At 32.1% G+C, this 7442-nt stretch overlaps 1 long non-coding RNA gene across 1 annotated transcript; it reads left to right on the top strand.

The window, feature by feature from the left end:
• Positions 3425-4960, top strand: LOC108663436. The gene is made up of 3 exons (XR_001929415.1): positions 3425-3509; positions 3750-3823; positions 4916-4960. It is a non-coding gene; the product is annotated as an uncharacterized LOC108663436 (long non-coding RNA).

The following is a 7442-nucleotide window of genomic DNA, read 5'->3' as shown; positions in this document are numbered from 1 at the left end:
AAATTACCCTTAATGAAATTACACGCTATGATGTTACACGCTATGTACAAAAATATGTTACACGTCATGATTAAGTTGTTGCACGTCATATGCAAAAACATGTGACACGACATGGTTAGGTTATTACACGCCATTTACAGAAACATGTTACACGTTATGTACATAAATATGTGACACGTCATAGTTAGGTTGTTACACACCATGTTGATAAAAATACTATTGTTACACGCCATGTACAAAAACATATTACACGCCATGGTTACAAAAAGTTGTTACACACCATGTTGAAAAAAAATATTGTTGTTACACGCCATATTGAAAAAAAATCATTGTTACACGCCATATTCAAAAACATTTTGTTACACTTTAATGTCTAAAATGTTGTTGTTACTTATGAACCAAAACTTCAAATCCTCTCAACTCACTTCATTTTTTTTGTTTTTTTTATAATTTGGCACCGATTAAAGTGTTTCTATCATATTTTCATAAATCAAAATATAAATTTTCTTATCTAAAACACCTATTTCAACTAAAAATAAAAAAAAATTCCTTTAAAAAACTAAGTTTATAAATTTTAATTTCTTGAGTTTATTGCTGTCTAGGTCCTAAATTGATTCAATTAAAAGCTATTTCAAACATCTATAATCATTTCTACTATTTTAGTTTTACCCAAAATACCTAAAAATCAAAATTTTCAAATAGCCACCCACCCAAGCACATCAAAACCATTGCTTGGTGTCTTGAAAGAGCAAGAAAGAGAAATATAAAATAAGGGAAAGAGAAATCGAAAGCATAGCAGACAAATGTCGAAGACAAAAATCGATAAAATTTGAGAGACTAGGATGGTGTGAGAAAGAAATCAGAAACAAAAATGAAGAGAAATTGTGATGAATGGTTTAATTTATTTGAAATAGTTTCAAGGACATTTTTGTCAAGTCATGGCTAAATATGGCTAAAAATAATTAAATTTATTTTGATGGTTATTTTTAAAATGTCCTTATCAAGAAAGAATATTCCTCATAATTTCCTATTATTAATATTATAAATAAAATATAAAATACTAATATTTAAAAAATAAAATAAAAAAATAATCATAATAACATTTAATATTAATGATTAAAGTATAAATAAAATATTAATGTTTAAATTATCAATTTTTAATATTTTAAATAAATTATACATTATTAATGTTTAAAAATAAAATAATTTAAAAATAAATAATCATAATAACATTAAATTATGAATAAAATATTAGTATTTTATAATGTTAATGATTAGATTATAAATAAAATAAAATTAAATAATCATATATATAATAAAAGGTATTTTTATCTTTTTATTTTTATTTCTTTCTTATTCCAAAGATATTGTTACCAATTAAACACTGCAATAAGTTATAATAACCATTTCTTTTCTATTCCATTCGTCACACCAAACTATGTAATACTTATACTATTCTATTCTCATCTAATTCTATTTCCACGTAATAGCTATTCTATTCCATTCCTATGTATTCCGCGAACCAAACATGCTAATATTTCTTTAAGATCCACCATTCATAATTTTCAATAATAATTCTTTCAGGAATCAATCGTGACAACCAAGCATATATCATTCTCAAATAGTAATATCGCATGCCAACCCATGGCGACAATATTAATCAAACTACACATGTAGTGTTTACAACAAATCTCACAATTTACATTTAAACTACCATATACACATACAAAGACCATTGACAGCCAGCGGAGTGACTTTGGGCGTGGATACTATCATTGAGTGTCATGGTCAACCTACCAAAAGCTAAATATGAGGAAGCACCCCAACCTAGGATCTAACTACCTCCAAACCTGAAAACTAAAACATGAAGTTGAAAAAAATTAGTATAACCCAGTGAGTGAACATAAGAAGGGAACAAGCAACGATACGAAAGGTTTTAGGAAATGCGATGTACTTATGTTAAAAACAATGCAATTTATTCTTCGAAAACCAAACTCGATGCTATGATGTCTTTTAACTCATTTTGGAAACATTTATGAATATCAACTTTCAATATACAATTCAATCACATTACATTTCCTTAAAATCTCTACTCTACAGGACAGGTGCACAAGCGTGTAAAAATTCATAAATACATTATGTATATATAAATATATAGATAATTTAAACATACCCCAAGACCATTCCCACACTAGTCACCATGGCTCCGCACATACACCCACCAACCTCAACTCAGCACATGTGCACTCCCACACCGCACATAGATAATATCCTCATGTGCACTCCCACACCGCACATGGCATATATCATTACGTGCACTCCCACACCGCATATGGCATATATCATCAGCATGTGCACTCCCACACTGCACACACACGGTTATAGTTATCATTCAATATTACCTTTCAAATCATAGCACACATAACAACATGTTACAAGAATCTTTGCATAATAATACATTCCACATAATTCATTATTTTATTAGTTATATACATGGTTGCACAGTCCAATATTCAAGGAAAATAATATTAGTCGTATCACCACTAGTTTAGAACAACTCAAGATTTCCATTGCATCACACGCCATAATTCAATTGGCAATTCAACATAATATTTCAAACACGTAATTCATCACATTCCGCGTTTAACACATAGAAATATCACTTGTAAAAGGCTTGTTCCCATGCATAATTTTTAATGTAGTTTTCTAATGTTACTAAGGTCCGAGTAGGCCTAAGGAATGAATGAATGAGGGTAAGATAATGAAAAAGATAGAAATAACGATAATTTTCACGGTAGGGGTAAAACGGTCATTTTGCATCTCGGGTTGAAATTTTTAAGTTTTCATAAAGTCGAGCATTTCTAGACCTTTATGGACCTTCTCTCAATGTCAAAGAAGTAAAAAGATTGCATAAAGGCAATGGAAAGATAAAATGACCTTGTTAAGGACATTTTGGTAATTTCATGAGAAAATGGATAAGCATAAAGCATAAATATCTAAGTTTCTAGGAGGTGCTTCAAATTTCCAGCACTTCTTCTTCTTCTTCTTCTTTTGCCACATTTTTTGCACCCCCCATGGAAGCTTGCTTTGAAACTTCCNAAAAGATTGCATAAAGGCAATGGAAAGATAAAATGACCTTGTTAAGGACATTTTGGTAATTTCATGAGAAAATGGATAAACATATAGCATAAATATCTAAGTTTCTAGGAGGTGCTTCAAATTTCCAGCACTTCTTCTTCTTCTTCTTCTTTGCCCACATTTTTTGCACCCCCCATGGAAGCTTGCTTTGAAACTTCCATATATTTCCTCGAGTTAACCCCGATTTTCATGTTTTTGTGCACCCTTTTACAAAGTTCTTTGTGCTTTTTTACTTTTTCACCATAAAACCCTCAAAAACCTTTTCTTATTACACTCTCTCACTAGTTGGACATTCTAGAGAGAGAAAGAGAGACTTTCCACATTTGTTTAGAAGCTATTAGAAGAGAATTCAGCTAAAAAGAAACCCTAAGGTGAGTGATGAATTAGGCTTGGTTTTAAGTTGTTGATAATGGCTAGTAATTGGGAGTATGAGCTATTTTATTGTGAAGGTTGTTTATTCATTTTTAGTGTGATTAGAGTAGTGCAAGGAATAGCCATTTGATATAGTTGAAAGCCAATTAGGAATGACTAGTACAACTTGAATTAAAAACTAGCTTTTGGAGTGATATTAATGTAAATTGGATTGGTTGTGATGTTTTTGTGTGTGATAGGTTCCAACGAGGCCCCACAGCCCCATTTAAACCATTAGTGGAGGTTAAAGTCGATTAGAGGTTCAACAATATCGGTGGGTGAACTTGCATTTCAAAATTGTTTTGAAAAATAGAATTATGCTGAGATGAATTATTTGCATGATTTTATCCAACTTTTCATTAAAAATGGGTGCTTGGGAATAAGCCCTTGATAAATGCTTTGATGTTGTAAAAGGTGTGAAATGTGTAAAGAGGATGAATTCATGTGCTCCTATATTGTGTTGGTATACATAGTTGAATGCATGTTGTGTAATGATAAATAATGTTGCATGATGATAATGAGGTGTGCGAGTAGGGAGTGCACACATGATGACATTGAAATGTGCGAGTAGGGAGTGCACATATGGTGGTATTGCCTTGTGCGTGTAAGGAGTGCACAAGGGTTGAGGAAGGCGGGGTGGTGTAGGTGTTATATATGGTTATATCTATAGATATGTGATAGAATGTGTGTGATTGTAAAATGTGATTGTAATGCATGTGAAATTTGGCATGATGAATCTGGAGAATTTCCCATTTTCTTGCAAATTCATTTTTATTGCAACACCAAATGGATTCTTACTGCAAAAGAGGTCTTTTTTACACTTAAGTTCTCTGGTTCTCGCTGCAGCGAGAAACATTCTGTTTTGGCAGCCAACAACTCGCTGCAGCTAGAAACTCTCAGGTTTTGGTGCAGTGTTTTCACTTAGATAAAGCTTTTAACCACCTTCCCGTTCGAACTGGGAAAAGTGGTAAACATAAAAGTTGTATCCTTACCTCTTAGCTTTCTAATGGTCAAAAATTAGGTCAATTGGACTTTTGTAGTGGGAGATATGCTAGAAAAAAAATACATGCAAACTGACATTGTTTCTCGCTACAGCGAGAAACTTACTGCCATGCTTGCTATCTTGCTTGATTTTGACATATTTTTCACCCATTTAACTTCATGGATTGATCGTGGGATTTTTTCAACACTATAAGGTTATCAATCAAAGTTTGAAATGAGGGGTTTTTAGTAAGAAATTAAATCAATTGCATTGTTTTTGAAACAAGTGCAACATGATTTCCAAATTCTTCGTATCGATTACTTGTTCCCTTCTTATGTTCACTCACTGAGTTTGTACTCACTGTTTTCAATTTCATGTTTTCAGATCAGGAGGCAATTGGAACCTAGGTCGAAGTGTCCATGTAGTTTCATCTTCTTGGTAGGTATTTGGGCATTCAGTAGCCGCACCTTCACTGTGGTCACTTCACTAGAAGTCAGGAGTCATTTTATTTTATGAATACGTTCATGTGATGTAAAGTACTAAGATACGTGTCTTAGACAAAATATGTATATTTTAACTATTAAAGCCATCATGAGTTGAAATGTTGACATCATTTTTTGTTTATATTAATGAAATTCTTTTTTGCTATAGCCCATTATTAAAGTGATTATAAGTTAGACTTATGAAAGGTGACTTGAGAATAGTTGATGGAATGTTGAGCAAGATTATATAATAAGCTTGCTTGGGCTTGGTGGGCTGTGCCCATTAGGCCTATGCGCCGATCATGGCCCGAAAATTTGGTCGTGACACATTCCAACTAAACTATGTTGTATGCATCATATGCATTTGTCATTTTTCATTGTACCATCCGCCCCTTTTAAATTTTGGCACTTTTTTTTTATACACATTGCATCCCATGTAATTGTATCACCAAAGAATTGTATTCACTCCCACTAGCCTCCTTTTGTCTATGAGATAAATACACTTGTACATATTATTAAATCCAACCCTTGGGATCCCATATAATAGAACAAAGTGTATAACTCCAATGAAAAACATATTTAGTAGTTCATACATATGATTATGCATCTCTATGCAAAATCTTAAGAGTTAGATTCCAATGTAACCATGTAATAACTAAAAAACTCCTTTTTTAGTGTCGTCATACTCCTATTAAATCCAAGATCCTTTGTGAGAGTAATAATCAAACTCTTTTGAATTTTTCGTGATGTTACATACATACATCTCAATGATAGCTTGGAATCATATTGGTTTGGAATAATATAATTGGCCACATATAACTTGGAGAGATATGGACCAAATTAGATCACTATATGAGTTTGCTTTCTTCTTTGAACAAACATCTCTATGTTCTATTCATAAGAAAGTTCCATTTCACATGTATCTACATTAATCTTTTGAATGATTAATTAATAAGTGAGAGTAATCTTCACTAAGATCATATCTTAATAAGAGTACTTCATACTATATAGCTCCTATGATCTTATATTTGAGTTCTCTGAACATTTCAAGGTTTCAAATTTTATTTCTTTAAGTATACAAGACAAAATCTCAATTTGGTCTTGTGTAAACTTAATGAATTAGGAACATTTTCCATAACATTTTATGTTCAATGGTTCGTATACATCTATATGTAGAAACCTTTTGAACATACCAAGTCATTCACTTTTACATGAAAAATGATTTGGTCATATAAGAATTACTAACTCCTTTATGATTCCCAATCAAAAGGATCTAAGTATCTTCATACTCTAATTCTTACTTTAATGACCAAGACAAAAATGCCATAATTGAGATCATATGCAATCAGTTTTCTTGACATTTATATTGAGCATTGACTTACTACTATTGTTTTGCGCTTTATGTCATTACTTAAGTGCATTCAACATCTAGTATCAAATACTTATGATGTTAATACAACAGTAGTAACTTCTAGCTCAATCATAAATTTTGGCAAAGTAGAAGCTTTTATAAGCTTCTTCTTCTTTAACTCTGTCAAGGAAATTTTTTTTTTAGTCCTTCTTTTGTCTATCTTTACCATAAAGATGTTTGAGAACATTTCCCAATTAGTGCCATTATCGTGATTGTCTTCCTAATTCATAATTAAGGTAGTTTAAATTCCATCTCATGGAAGCACACTCCTAATTATGAATTGTATTTGGTAGAGATTGTGGAACGAACAACCTTTCACTTGAGAACATTTCTCAAGTCCTGGTACCTTTAAAAAGATTTGGTCTAGTGAGTTTGATTTGCATCCAAGATGCACCATAGTGACATATTATTAGCCATGTATATAAATTATGTCTAAATAGATAAAATAAAGCAATACGTAAATATCATCCATAAACTATTTAAAACAAGGTTTTAAAATTTTAAATAGTTCTGCCACTATTTTCTGTAAGATGATAACCTTCCATATCACCTCGAAAGATCTCTACTAGGATTCTCTTAGTGGGCTAGGATCCCATCCATCAAGTCATGGCCTTTAGTGTGCTCAACAAACCATGATCGGTGGATTAGGTAGGTAACTGAGCTGACCAATTGTATCTGTATACAACTCCTAGATCAGCTAGGTGACAACACATTGCCTAAACATATCATATATATTTTGCCTAGCCTTTGCCTCTAGTTTCATAATAATCAAGTTTCCAAGCATCCGAATTTTATGAAACTAGTTGAGTAAGACCCACCAATAGCTCAAACATACTCTTGTAAAAGTGTGACCTTGAGTGTGCTCAACAAGTCTCCAATTAAAAGAGCAGCCAAGTTATCTTGCTATTTGGTGGAAGGCAACTTGCTCATGCGTAGCATGTGACTCAATATATAATGAAGGATTTTGTTTTCGCCTTTATTAGGGTCTCATCTTTGCATGCATAGCATTTATTAAATC

Source organism: Theobroma cacao, chromosome 9 (genome assembly GCF_000208745.1).
Source record: "Theobroma cacao cultivar B97-61/B2 chromosome 9, Criollo_cocoa_genome_V2, whole genome shotgun sequence".
NCBI lineage: Eukaryota > Viridiplantae > Streptophyta > Magnoliopsida > Malvales > Malvaceae > Theobroma > Theobroma cacao.
This window is presented reverse-complemented; position numbering and strand designations above follow the sequence as displayed.